Source organism: Ranitomeya imitator, chromosome 2, assembly GCF_032444005.1.
Source record: "Ranitomeya imitator isolate aRanImi1 chromosome 2, aRanImi1.pri, whole genome shotgun sequence".
In the NCBI taxonomy this organism is placed as follows: Eukaryota; Metazoa; Chordata; class Amphibia; order Anura; family Dendrobatidae; genus Ranitomeya; species Ranitomeya imitator.
The window spans coordinates 21,955,109-21,970,872 of record NC_091283.1 but is presented as its reverse complement, the minus strand read 5'-3'; the positions used below and the strand labels follow the sequence as shown (position 1 = coordinate 21,970,872).

At 47.7% G+C, this 15,764-nt stretch overlaps 1 non-coding gene across 1 annotated transcript; it reads left to right on the top strand.

Annotated features, from left to right (window-relative positions):
- Positions 1–13,744: 13,744 nt before the first annotated feature.
- TRNAL-CAA (transfer RNA leucine (anticodon CAA)) lies at positions 13,745–13,857 on the top strand. The gene is made up of 2 exons: positions 13,745–13,782; positions 13,812–13,857. It is a non-coding gene; the product is annotated as a tRNA-Leu (tRNA).
- Positions 13,858–15,764: the final 1,907 nt, after the last annotated feature.

Genomic DNA, 15,764 nt, shown 5'->3' with positions numbered 1-15,764 from the left:
TTCTCAGTGATGTCACCTCTGATCTCTGGTGATGGATAGGAGGCATTCTCAGTGATGTCACCGCTGATCTCTGGTGATGGATAGGAGGCATTCTTAGTGATGTCACCGCTGATCTCTGGTGATGGATAGGAGACATTCTCAGTGATGTCACCTCTGATCTCTGGTGATGGATAGGAGACATTCTCAGTGATGTCACCTCTGATCTCTGGTGATGGATAGGAGGCATTCTCAGTGATGTCACCGCTGATCTCTGGTGATAAATAGGAGGCATTCTCAGTGATGTCACCTCTGATCTCTGGTTATGGATAGGAGGCATTCTCAGTGATGTCACCGCTGATCTCTAGTGATGGATAGGCATTCTCAGTGATGTCACCGCTGATCTCTGGTGATGGATAGGAGGCATTCTCAGTGATGTCACCTCTGATCTCTGGTGATGGATAGGAGGCATTCTCAGTGATGTCACCGCTGATCTCTGGTGATGGATAGGAGACATTCTCAGTGATGTCACCTCTGATCACTGGTGATGGATAGGAGGCATTCTCAGTGATGTCACCGCTGATCTCTAGTGATGGATAGGAGGCATTTTCAGTGATGTCACCGCTGATCTCTGGTGTTGGATAGGAGGCATTCTCAGTGATGTCACCGTTGATCTCTGGTGATGGAAAGGAGGCATTCTCAGTGATGTCACCGCTGATCTCTGGTGATGGATAGGAGGCATTCTCAGTGATGTCACCTCTGATCTCTGGTGATGGATAGGAGGCATTCTCACTGATGTCACCGCTGATCTCTGGTGATGGATAGGAGGCATTCTCAGTGATGTCACCGCTGATCTCTGGTGATGGATAGGAGGCATTCTCAGTGATGTCACCGCTGATCTCTGGTGATGGATAGGAGGCATTCTCAGTGATGTCACCGTTGATCTCTGGTGATGGATAGGAGGCATTCTCAGTGATGTCACCGCTGATCTCTGGTGATGGATAGGAGGCATTCTCAGTGATGTCACCGCTGATCTCTGGTGATGGATAGGAGGCATTCTCAGTGATATCACCGCTGATCTCTAGTGATGGATAGGAGGCATTCTCAGTGATGTCACCTCTGATCTCTGGTGATGGATAGGAGGCATTCTCAGTGATGTCACCGTTGATCCCTGGTGATGGATAGGAGGCATTCTCAGTGATGTCACCGCTGATCTCTGGTGATGGATAGGAGACATTCTCAGTGATGTCACCGCTGATCTCTGGTGATGGATAGGAGACATTCTCAGTGATGTCACCGTTGATCTCTGGTGATGGATAGGAGGCATTCTCAGTGATGTCACCGCTGATCTCTGGTGATGGATAGGAGGCATTCTCAGTGATGTCACCGCTGATCTCTGGTGATGGATAGGAGGCATTCTCAGTGATGTCACCGCTGATCTCTAGTGATGGATAGGAGGCATTCTCAGTGATGTCTCCACTGATCTCTGGTGATGGATAGGAGGCATTCTCAGTGATGTCACCGTTGATCCCTGGTGATGGATAGGAGGCATTCTCAGTGATGTCACCGCTGATCTCTGGTGATGGATAGGAGACATTCTCAGTGATGTCACCGCTGATCTCTGGTGATGGATAGGAGACATTCTCATTGATGTCACCGCTGACCTCTGGTGATGGATAGGAGGCATTCTCAGTGATGTCACCGCTGATCTCCGGTGATGGATAGGAGGCATTCTCAGTGATGTCACCTCTGATCTCTGGTGATGGATAGGAGACATTCTCAGTGATGTCACCGCTGATCTCTGGTGATGGATAGGAGACATTCTTAGTAATGTCACCGCTGATCTCTAGTGATGGATAAGAGACATTCTCAGTGATGTCACCTCTGATCTCTGGTGATGGATAGGAGGCATTCTCAGTGATGTCACCGCTGATCTCTGGTGATGGATAGGTGGCATTCTTAGTGATGTCACCTCTGATCTCTGGTGATGGATAGGAGGCATTCTCAGTGATGTCACCACTGATCTCTGGTGATGGATAGGAGGCATTCTCAGTGATGTCACCTCTGATCTCTGGTGATGGATAGGAGGCATTCTCAGTGATGTCACCACTGATCTCTGGTGATGGATAGGAGGCATTCTCAGTGATGTCACCACTGATCTCTGGTGATGGATAGGAGGCATTCTCAGTGATGTCACCTCTGATCTCTTGTGATGGATAGGAGGCATTCTCAGTGATGTCACCGTTGATCTCTGGTGATGGATAGGAGTCATTCTCAGTGATGTCACCGTTGATCTCTGGTGATGGATAGGAGGCATTCTCAGTGATGTCACCGCTGATCTCTGGTGATGGATAGGAGACATTCTCAGTGATGACACCTCTGATCTCTGGTGATGGATAGGAGGCATTCTCAGTGATGTCACCGTTGATCTCTGGTGATGGATAGGAGGCATTCTCAGTGATGTCACCGTTGATCTCTGGTGATGGATAGGAGGCATTCTCAGTGATGTCACCGCTGATCTCTGGTGATGGATAGGAGACATTCTCAGTGATGACACCTCTGATCTCTGGTGATGGATAGGAGGCATTTTCAGTGATGTCACCGTTGATCTCTGGTGATGGATAGGAGGCATTCTCAGTGATGTCACCGTTGATCTCTGGTGATGGATAGGAGGCATTCTCAGTGATGTCACCGCTGATCTCTGGTGATGGATAGGAGGCATTCTCAGTGATGTCACCGCTGATCTCTGGTGATGGATAGGAGGCATTCTCAGTGATGTCACCTCTGATCTCTGGTGATGGATAGGAGACATTCTCAGTGATGTCACCTCTGATCTCTGGTGATGGATAGGAGGCATTCTCAGTGATGTCACCGCTGATCTCTGGTGATGGATAGGAGGCATTCTCAGTGTTGTCACCTCTGATCTCTGGTGATGGATAGGAGGCATTCTCAGTGATGTCACCGCTGATCTCTGGTGATGGATAGGAGACATTCTCAGTGATGTCACCGCTGATCTCTGGTGATGGATAGGAGACATTCTCAGTGATGTCACCTCTGATCTCTGGTGATGGATAGGAGACATTCTCAGTGATGTCACCTCTGATCTCTGGTGATGGATAGGAGGCATTCTCAGTGATGTCACCTCTGATTTCTGGTGATGGATAGGAGACATTCTCAGTGATATCACCTCTGATCTCTGGTGATGGATAGGAGGCATTCTCAGTGATGTCACCTCTGATCTCTGGTGATGGATAGGAGACATTCTCCGTGATGTCACCTCTGATCTCTGGTGATGGATAGGAGGCATTCTCAGTTATGTCACCTCTGATCTCTGGTGATGGATAGGAGACATTCTCAGTGATGTCACCTCTGATCTCTGGTGATGGATAGGAGACATTCTCAGTGATGACACCTCTGATCTCTGGTGATGGATAGGAGGCATTTTCAGTGATGTCACCGTTGATCTCTGGTGATGGATAGGAGGCATTCTCAGTGATGTCACCGTTGATCTCTGGTGATGGATAGGAGGCATTCTCAGTGATGTCACCGCTGATCTCTGGTGATGGATAGGAGGCATTCTCAGTGATGTCACCGCTGATCTTTGGTGATGGATAGGAGGCATTCTCAGTGATGTCACCTCTGATCTCTGGTGATGGATAGGAGACATTCTCAGTGATGTCACCTCTGATCTCTGGTGATGGATAGGAGGCATTCTCAGTGATGTCACCGCTGATCTCTGGTGATTGATAGGAGGCATTCTCAGTGATGTCACCTCTGATCTCTGGTGATGGATAGGAGGCATTCTCAGTGATGTCACCGCTGATCTCTGGTGATGGATAGGAGACATTCTCAGTGATGTCACCGCTGATCTCTGGTGATGGATAGGAGACATTCTCAGTGATGTCACCTCTGATCTCTGGTGATGGATAGGAGACATTCTCAGTGATGTCACCTCTGATCTCTGGTGATGGATAGGAGGCATTCTCAGTGATGTCACCTCTGATCTCTGGTGATGGATAGGAGACATTCTCAGTGATATCACCTCTGATCTCTGGTGATGGATAGGAGGCATTCTCAGTGATGTCACCTCTGATCTCTGGTGATGGATAGGAGACATTCTCAGTGATGTCACCTCTGATCTCTGGTGATGGATAGGAGGCATTCTCAGTTATGTCACCTCTGATCTCTGGTGATGGATAGGAGACATTCTCCTATAGGAGATGTCACCGCTGATCTGATCTGTCACTGATGATCACCAGATTCTCAGGGTATTCTCAGTGATGTCACCGCTGATCTCTGGTGATGGATAGGAGGCATTCTCAGTGATGTCACCGCTGATCTCTGGTGATGGATAGGAGACATTCTCAGTGATGTCACCTCTGATCTCTAGTGAAGGATAGGAGGCATTCTCAGTGATGTCACCACTGATCTCTGGTGATGGATAGGAGGCATTCTCAGTGATGTCACCTCTGATCTCTGGTGAAGGATAGGAGGCATTCTTAGTGATGTCACCGCTGACCTGTAGTGATGGATAGGAGGCATTCTCAGTGATGTCACCGCTGATCTCTGGTGATGGATAGGAGACATTCTCAGTGATGTCACCTCTGATCTCTGGTGATGGATAGGAGACATTCTCAGTGATGTCACCGCTGATCTCTGGTGATGGATAGGAGGCATTCTCAGTGATGTCACCTCTGATATCTGGTGATGGATAGGAGGCATTCTCAGTGATGTCACCTCTGATATCTGGTGATGGATAGGAGGCATTCTCAGTGATGTCACCACTGATCTCTGGTGATGGATAGGAGACATTCTCAGTGATGTCACCGCTGATCTCTAGTGATGGATAGGAGGCATTCTCAGTGATGTCACCGCTGATCTCTGGTGATGGATAGGAGACATTCTCAGTGATGTCACCTCTGATCTCTGGTGATGGATAGGAGACATTCTCAGTGATGTCACCTCTGATCTCTGGTGATGGATAGGAGGCATTCTCAGTGATGTCACCGCTGATCTCTGGTGATGGATAGGAGGTATTCTCAGTGATGTCACCTCTGATCTCTGGTTATGGATAGGAGGCATTCTCAGTGATGTCACCTCTGATCTCTGGTGATGGATAGGAGACATTCTCAGTGATGTCACCTCTGATCTCTGGTGATGGATAGGAGACATTCTCAGTGATGTCACCGCTGATCTCTGGTGATGGATAGGAGACATTCTCAGTGATGTCACCTCTGATCTCTGGTGATGGATAGGAGGCATTCTCAGTGATATCACCTCTGATCACTGGTGATGGATAGGAGACATTCTCAGTGATGTCACCTCTGATCTCTGGTGATGGATAGGTGGCATTCTCAGTGATGTCACCGCTGATCTCTGGTGATGGATAGGAGACATTCTCAGTGATGTCACCTCTGATCTCTGGTGATGGATAGGAGGCATTCTCAGTGATGTCACCGCTGATCTCTGGTGATGGATAGGAGGCATTCTTAGTGATGTCACCGCTGATCTCTGGTGATGGATAGGAGACATTCTCAGTGATGTCACCTCTGATCTCTGGTGATGGATAGGAGACATTCTCAGTGATGTCACCTCTGATCTCTGGTGATGGATAGGAGGCATTCTCAGTGATGTCACCGCTGATCTCTGGTGATGGATAGGAGGCATTCTCAGTGATGTCACCTCTGATCTCTGGTTATGGATAGGAGGCATTCTCAGTGATGTCACCGCTGATCTCTAGTGATGGATAGGCATTCTCAGTGATGTCACCGCTGATCTCTGGTGATGGATAGGAGGCATTCTCAGTGATGTCACCTCTGATCTCTGGTGATGGATAGGAGGCATTCTCAGTGATGTCACCGCTGATCTCTGGTGATGGATAGGAGACATTCTCAGTGATGTCACCTCTGATCACTGGTGATGGATAGGAGGCATTCTCAGTGATGTCACCGCTGATCTCTAGTGATGGATAGGAGGCATTTTCAGTGATGTCACCGCTGATCTCTGGTGTTGGATAGGAGGCATTCTCAGTGATGTCACCGTTGATCTCTGGTGATGGAAAGGAGGCATTCTCAGTGATGTCACCGCTGATCTCTGGTGATGGATAGGAGGCATTCTCAGTGATGTCACCTCTGATCTCTGGTGATGGATAGGAGGCATTCTCACTGATGTCACCGCTGATCTCTGGTGATGGATAGGAGGCATTCTCAGTGATGTCACCGCTGATCTCTGGTGATGGATAGGAGGCATTCTCAGTGATGTCACCGCTGATCTCTGGTGATGGATAGGAGGCATTCTCAGTGATGTCACCGTTGATCTCTGGTGATGGATAGGAGGCATTCTCAGTGATGTCACCGCTGATCTCTGGTGATGGATAGGAGGCATTCTCAGTGATGTCACCGCTGATCTCTGGTGATGGATAGGAGGCATTCTCAGTGATATCACCGCTGATCTCTAGTGATGGATAGGAGGCATTCTCAGTGATGTCACCTCTGATCTCTGGTGATGGATAGGAGGCATTCTCAGTGATGTCACCGTTGATCCCTGGTGATGGATAGGAGGCATTCTCAGTGATGTCACCGCTGATCTCTGGTGATGGATAGGAGACATTCTCAGTGATGTCACCGCTGATCTCTGGTGATGGATAGGAGACATTCTCAGTGATGTCACCGTTGATCTCTGGTGATGGATAGGAGGCATTCTCAGTGATGTCACCGCTGATCTCTGGTGATGGATAGGAGGCATTCTCAGTGATGTCACCGCTGATCTCTGGTGATGGATAGGAGGCATTCTCAGTGATGTCACCGCTGATCTCTAGTGATGGATAGGAGGCATTCTCAGTGATGTCTCCACTGATCTCTGGTGATGGATAGGAGGCATTCTCAGTGATGTCACCGTTGATCCCTGGTGATGGATAGGAGGCATTCTCAGTGATGTCACCGCTGATCTCTGGTGATGGATAGGAGACATTCTCAGTGATGTCACCGCTGATCTCTGGTGATGGATAGGAGACATTCTCATTGATGTCACCGCTGACCTCTGGTGATGGATAGGAGGCATTCTCAGTGATGTCACCGCTGATCTCCGGTGATGGATAGGAGGCATTCTCAGTGATGTCACCTCTGATCTCTGGTGATGGATAGGAGACATTCTCAGTGATGTCACCGCTGATCTCTGGTGATGGATAGGAGACATTCTTAGTAATGTCACCGCTGATCTCTAGTGATGGATAAGAGACATTCTCAGTGATGTCACCTCTGATCTCTGGTGATGGATAGGAGGCATTCTCAGTGATGTCACCGCTGATCTCTGGTGATGGATAGGTGGCATTCTTAGTGATGTCACCTCTGATCTCTGGTGATGGATAGGAGGCATTCTCAGTGATGTCACCACTGATCTCTGGTGATGGATAGGAGGCATTCTCAGTGATGTCACCTCTGATCTCTGGTGATGGATAGGAGGCATTCTCAGTGATGTCACCACTGATCTCTGGTGATGGATAGGAGGCATTCTCAGTGATGTCACCACTGATCTCTGGTGATGGATAGGAGGCATTCTCAGTGATGTCACCTCTGATCTCTTGTGATGGATAGGAGGCATTCTCAGTGATGTCACCGTTGATCTCTGGTGATGGATAGGAGTCATTCTCAGTGATGTCACCGTTGATCTCTGGTGATGGATAGGAGGCATTCTCAGTGATGTCACCGCTGATCTCTGGTGATGGATAGGAGACATTCTCAGTGATGACACCTCTGATCTCTGGTGATGGATAGGAGGCATTCTCAGTGATGTCACCGTTGATCTCTGGTGATGGATAGGAGGCATTCTCAGTGATGTCACCGTTGATCTCTGGTGATGGATAGGAGGCATTCTCAGTGATGTCACCGCTGATCTCTGGTGATGGATAGGAGACATTCTCAGTGATGACACCTCTGATCTCTGGTGATGGATAGGAGGCATTTTCAGTGATGTCACCGTTGATCTCTGGTGATGGATAGGAGGCATTCTCAGTGATGTCACCGTTGATCTCTGGTGATGGATAGGAGGCATTCTCAGTGATGTCACCGCTGATCTCTGGTGATGGATAGGAGGCATTCTCAGTGATGTCACCGCTGATCTCTGGTGATGGATAGGAGGCATTCTCAGTGATGTCACCTCTGATCTCTGGTGATGGATAGGAGACATTCTCAGTGATGTCACCTCTGATCTCTGGTGATGGATAGGAGGCATTCTCAGTGATGTCACCGCTGATCTCTGGTGATGGATAGGAGGCATTCTCAGTGTTGTCACCTCTGATCTCTGGTGATGGATAGGAGGCATTCTCAGTGATGTCACCGCTGATCTCTGGTGATGGATAGGAGACATTCTCAGTGATGTCACCGCTGATCTCTGGTGATGGATAGGAGACATTCTCAGTGATGTCACCTCTGATCTCTGGTGATGGATAGGAGACATTCTCAGTGATGTCACCTCTGATCTCTGGTGATGGATAGGAGGCATTCTCAGTGATGTCACCTCTGATTTCTGGTGATGGATAGGAGACATTCTCAGTGATATCACCTCTGATCTCTGGTGATGGATAGGAGGCATTCTCAGTGATGTCACCTCTGATCTCTGGTGATGGATAGGAGACATTCTCAGTGATGTCACCTCTGATCTCTGGTGATGGATAGGAGGCATTCTCAGTGATGTCACCTCTGATCTCTGGTGATGGATAGGAGACATTCTCAGTGATGTCACCTCTGATCTCTGGTGATGGATAGGAGACATTCTCAGTGATGACACCTCTGATCTCTGGTGATGGATAGGAGGCATTTTCAGTGATGTCACCGTTGATCTCTGGTGATGGATAGGAGGCATTCTCAGTGATGTCACCGTTGATCTCTGGTGATGGATAGGAGGCATTCTCAGTGATGTCACCGCTGATCTCTGGTGATGGATAGGAGGCATTCTCAGTGATGTCACCGCTGATCTCTGGTGATGGATAGGAGGCATTCTCAGTGATGTCACCTCTGATCTCTGGTGATGGATAGGAGACATTCTCAGTGATGTCACCTCTGATCTCTGGTGATGGATAGGAGGCATTCTCAGTGATGTCACCGCTGATCTCTGGTGATTGATAGGAGGCATTCTCAGTGATGTCACCTCTGATCTCTGGTGATGGATAGGAGGCATTCTCAGTGATGTCACCGCTGATCTCTGGTGATGGATAGGAGACATTCTCAGTGATGTCACCGCTGATCTCTGGTGATGGATAGGAGACATTCTCAGTGATGTCACCTCTGATCTCTGGTGATGGATAGGAGACATTCTCAGTGATGTCACCTCTGATCTCTGGTGATGGATAGGAGGCATTCTCAGTGATGTCACCTCTGATCTCTGGTGATGGATAGGAGACATTCTCAGTGATATCACCTCTGATCTCTGGTGATGGATAGGAGGCATTCTCAGTGATGTCACCTCTGATCTCTGGTGATGGATAGGAGACATTCTCAGTGATGTCACCTCTGATCTCTGGTGATGGATAGGAGGCATTCTCAGTTATGTCACCTCTGATCTCTGGTGATGGATAGGAGACATTCTCCTATAGGAGATGTCACCGCTGATCTGATCTGTCACTGATGATCACCAGATTCTCAGGGTATTCTCAGTGATGTCACCGCTGATCTCTGGTGATGGATAGGAGGCATTCTCAGTGATGTCACCGCTGATCTCTGGTGATGGATAGGAGACATTCTCAGTGATGTCACCTCTGATCTCTGGTGATGGATAGGAGGCATTCTCAGTGATGTCACCTCTGATTTCTGGTGATGGATAGGAGACATTCTCAGTGATATCACCTCTGATCTCTGGTGATGGATAGGAGGCATTCTCAGTGATGTCACCTCTGATCTCTGGTGATGGATAGGAGACATTCTCAGTGATGTCACCTCTGATCTCTGGTGATGGATAGGAGGCATTCTCAGTTATGTCACCTCTGATCTCTGGTGATGGATAGGAGACATTCTCAGTGATGTCACCTCTGATCTCTGGTGATGGATAGGAGACATTCTCAGTGATGACACCTCTGATCTCTGGTGATGGATAGGAGGCATTTTCAGTGATGTCACCGTTGATCTCTGGTGATGGATAGGAGGCATTCTCAGTGATGTCACCGTTGATCTCTGGTGATGGATAGGAGGCATTCTCAGTGATGTCACCGCTGATCTCTGGTGATGGATAGGAGGCATTCTCAGTGATGTCACCGCTGATCTCTGGTGATGGATAGGAGGCATTCTCAGTGATGTCACCTCTGATCTCTGGTGATGGATAGGAGACATTCTCAGTGATGTCACCTCTGATCTCTGGTGATGGATAGGAGGCATTCTCAGTGATGTCACCGCTGATCTCTGGTGATGGATAGGAGGCATTCTCAGTGATGTCACCTCTGATCTCTGGTGATGGATAGGAGGCATTCTCAGTGATGTCACCGCTGATCTCTGGTGATGGATAGGAGACATTCTCAGTGATGTCACCGCTGATCTCTGGTGATGGATAGGAGACATTCTCAGTGATGTCACCTCTGATCTCTGGTGATGGATAGGAGACATTCTCAGTGATGTCACCTCTGATCTCTGGTGATGGATAGGAGGCATTCTCAGTGATGTCACCTCTGATCTCTGGTGATGGATAGGAGACATTCTCAGTGATATCACCTCTGATCTCTGGTGATGGATAGGAGGCATTCTCAGTGATGTCACCTCTGATCTCTGGTGATGGATAGGAGACATTCTCAGTGATGTCACCTCTGATCTCTGGTGATGGATAGGAGGCATTCTCAGTTATGTCACCTCTGATCTCTGGTGATGGATAGGAGACATTCTCCTATAGGAGATGTCACCGCTGATCTGATCTGTCACTGATGATCACCAGATTCTCAGGGTATTCTCAGTGATGTCACCGCTGATCTCTGGTGATGGATAGGAGGCATTCTCAGTGATGTCACCGCTGATCTCTGGTGATGGATAGGAGACATTCTCAGTGATGTCACCGCTGATCTATGGTGATGGATAGGAGGCATTCTCAGTGATGTCACCGCTGATCTCTGGTGATGGATAGGAGGCATTCTCAGTGATGTCACCTCTGATCTCTGGTGATGGATAGGAGGCATTCTCAGTGATGTCACCTCTGATCTCTGGTGATGGATAGGAGGCATTCTCAGTGATGTCACCGCTGATCTCTGGTGATGGATAGGAGACATTCTCAGTGATGTCACCTCTGATCTCTGGTGATGGATAAGAGACATTCTCAGTGATGTCACTGCTGATCTCTGGTGATGGATAGGAGGCATTCTCAGTGATGTCACCGCTGATCTCTGGTGATGGATAGGAGGCATTCTCAGTGATGTCACCTCTGATCTCTGGTGATGGATAGGAGACATTCTCAGTGATGTCACCGCTGATCTCTGGTGATGGATAGGAGGCATTCTCAGTGATGTCACCGCTGATCTCTGATGATGGATAGGAGACATTCTCAGTGATGTCACCTCTGATCTCAGTGATGGATAGGAGGCATTCTCAGTGATGTCACCTCTGATCTCTGGTGATGGATAGGAGGCATTCTCAGTGTTGTCACCGCTGATCTCTGGTGATGGATAGGAGGCATTCTCAGTGATGTCACCGCTGATCTCTAGTGATGGATAGGAGGCATTCTCACTGATGTCACCGCTGATCTCTGGTGATGGATAGGAGACATTCTCAGTGATGTCACCGCTGATCTCTGGTGATGGATAGGAGACATTCTCAGTGATGTCACTGCTGACCTCTGGTGATGGATAGGAGGCATTCTCAGTGATGTCACCGCTGATCTCCGGTGATGGATAGGAGAGATTCTCAGTGATGTCACCGCTGATCTCTGGTGATGGATAGGAGACATTCTCAGTGATGTCACCGCTGACCTCTGGTGATGGATAGGAGACATTCTCAGTGATGTATAAATATGAAAAAAGAAGAACTGCGGCTGCACTCACCAGATAGCGTAGATCAAACCTTTATTGAAGGTGAAAAATCCATCATGACGAGCTCACTTCCACTATGTCCGCACTCCCCCGAGCCGTGAACACATCATGATGGATTTTTCACCTTCAATAAAGGTTTGATCTACGCTATCTGGTGAGTGCTACCGCAGTTCTTCTTTTTTCATATTTATACTGGATTGTTTGTTTTTTCGTATGCGAGCACCTCCAGTTACTGAAGCCCTACACCCACAAGTGACTGTGTTCTTACCAGTACGTTATATTCAGGCTGTGCAGCAATACTTTTTTCTCTTCATTGATTGGATTCTCAGTGATGTCACCACTGATCTCTGGTGATGGATAGGAGGCATTCTCACTGATGTCACCACTGATCTCTGGTGTTGGTTGGTAGGCATTCTCACTGATGTCACCACTGATCTCTGGTGATGGATAGGAGACATTCTCAGTGATGTCACCTCTGATCTCTAGTTACTGGCAAATGTCCATGTTTGCTCTTCAGCCTAGTTCCTTACATCTCATATGGTTACTATCATTTTTAAAGGCTTTTCTTAAATCAAAAGTGAAGTTTGTGTCTTTCTCCACTTATGAGCCACTGTTTTGGATTCACAGCTACACTGCTCAGTACGTTGGGTATAATGCGCTATATGCTGCTGTTTCTGATTATGTGCCACATTGAGACAAAAGAGCAAGAGTCCCTCACTTCTGTGAGCTGTGGCATTATAGCAGCTAGTTTCCACCTAGTAGCTCAGTGATGACTGAATATTAGAGAGTCTGCAGAAGGGAAAGATGGTAAAATATGCAAAATACAAGTCATATCATGGACAGAAATAATGTAATTCCTCATACATAGACAAGACAGATAATTCTCAAAACTTACCAGCAATGACAGGTCTGCCTTAACCCCTATAAGCCTATTAGAATGAGACTTTATGTGTCAGTTGGGCGTATGTGGATGAAACGCCACGCGCTAGAATGGACAATTGCTGCACGATTTTATTTAATATTTGTGCGGTAGAGATGATTGAATTGTTTTGATGTCACATATTAGAAAATTTGCTGGACCCAATTACAATTTGCGATTTGATTCATATTTATACACGGTGGCTCAGTGGTTAGCATTGTAGCCTTGCAGCGCTGGGGGCCTGGGTTCAAATCCCACCCAGGACAACATCTGCAAGGAGTTTTTATGTTCTCCCCGTGTTTCTGTGGGTTTCCTCACACATTCCAAAGACATACTGATAGGAAATCTAGATTGTGAGCCGGAATCAGGACAGTGTCAATAATGTTTGTAAAGCGCTGTGGAATTAATGGCGCTATATAAAATGAGTAAAATAAATAAATAAAAAATATAACAAAAAATTCCACCATTAACACAAAGCAGAGAATTGCATCAGACAAAGACGTCTCATATGAAGGAAGATTGGCAACTTATAAATGTTCATTAGCACTGTGGGGCTGCTGGGGACCCTCATAGTCCATGTTTCATGCAGCAGGATATATGAGGGGAAGAAGGAAGAGCTGCAGCAGGCGGATGTAGAGGAGGAAATTGGGTTGGCACAGGCAGTGAATGGGGCTGACCATCAGTGTGAAATTGATGATGAAGGTGGTGACGACACTGGCCATGACGACCAACAATCTGTCGTACTAGCAAGAATGGAAAGCTGGATGCTCGATTGCTTCTGGGATGACAGACGTCAAGTAAAGGGATTACTATCCCTTAGTTCGTCCTAACTTACTTAGTACTATCCCTAGTTAGTCAGGATGGCCGAGTGGTCTAAGGCGCCAGACTCAAGAGTGATCTCTTTCCCCAAAAACATGGGTGTTCTGGTCTCCGTATGGAGGCGTGGGTTCAAATCCCACTTCTGACAGCTGCTTTTTTTTTCGGCCTTACTAACTATGTTACTATTTAGGTTCTGTAGAAGGACGTAGATCTGGGGATTTATTATGATGGAATATAGGCTGAACTGGATGGACAAATGTCTTTTTTCGGCCTTACTAACTATGTTACTATGTTACTATTGGATAGCTATGCTTGCTATAATAGCAATGTGGGGGAATTTTCTAAAAAGGAAATGGGCACATTATGAGTATAAGCAGTGTTCCCTGCTGAACACATGCCTGCACATTAGTGATAAGCGAGTATACTCGGTACTCGAGCTTTTCCGAGCGCGCTCGGGTGTCCTCTGAGTATTTGTAAGTAGTCGGAGATTTAGTTTTCTGCTCTGCAGCTGAATGATTTACATCTGTTAGCCAGCATAAGAACATGTGGGGGTTGCCTGGTTGCTCGGAAAAGCTCGAGTACCGAGTATACTCGCTCATCACTACTGCACATCTCATACATCTGCTGAACACCCACATCTAATTATTCTCAGACTGTGTCCTTTCTCCAACAAATATCCTGAGCCCTGACTCAATGGACCATTGTGTTCTATACTGTCCTGCTGCTGCCAATACCAATGTCCTGTCCCAGCTGAGCATCTTCTGCTTATCTATCATGTTATATCTCTAATGTGCTAATGCTGCTGCCATTACTGGCATTACACAGCTGACATTGTCTAGACTGTCCCTTCATATTCTATACTGTGGGGGTGCTATGGTTACTGATTGACATCTCTTGCCCCTCTCACACATACCAAAGCTCGCAAAATCAACAGAGAGCCCTGGCACAACAGCCTGACCAAAGAACTGAGGCGAGCTTCCAGGGCTGCAGAGCGGAGATGGAAAAGATCCCACTCCAACGAGCACTTCATCGCAATCAAACAGTCCCTCACTACTTTCAAGACCACACTCGCCACAGCTAAACAAACCTACTTCTCATCTCTCATATCCTCCCTGTCTCACAACCCTAAACAGTTATTCAACACCTTCAACTCTCTCCTCCGTCCCCCAGCACCTCCTCCCTCCCCACTTATCTCCGCTGAAGACTTTGCCTCATTTTTCAAGCAGAAGATTGAGAACATCAGAGACAGTTTTAGTCGACAACTCCCAGAGCCCTTCCTCCCAACTACCCAGCCCTCCACCTCCAAAACCAACTTCTCCACCATTACAGAAGATCAACTCTCCACTCTACTCTCAAGATCGCATCTCACCACCTGTGCACTTGATGTGATCCCATCCCACTTCATCCCAAACCTTGCCACAGTCTTCATCCCAACTCTAACCCATCTCTTCAACCTATCACTAACAACTGTCTTCCCCTCAAGCTTTAAACATGCCTCAATCACACCTATCCTCAAAAAGCCCTCTCTTGACCCATCCTCTGTATCTAGCTATCGCCCTATATCACTTCTTCTCCCTTATGCCTCCAAACTACTGGAACAACACGTCCATCTTGAACTGTCCTCCCATCTATCTTCCTGCTCCCTCTTCGACTGCTTACAATCTGGCTTCCGGTCATACCACTCCACTGAAACTGCCCTAACTAAAGTCACCAATGACCTCTTAACCGCCAACAGCAAGCGACACTACTCTGTCCTCCTCCTCCTGGACCAGTCCTCTGCCTTCTATATTACTCTATCCTCCTCCTCCTGGACCTGTCCTCTGCCTTTGACACAGTGGACCATTCCCTATTATTACAGACCCTCTCATCCCTTGGCATCACAGACTTGGCCCTATCCTGGATCTCATCATACCTAACTGACCGAACATTCAGCGTCTCCCACTCACACACCACCTCCTCACCTCGCCCCCCTATCTGTCGGAGTCCCACAAGGCTCAGTCCTTGGGCTCCTGCTCTTCTCCATTTACACCTTTGGCCGGGGACAGCGCATAGAAT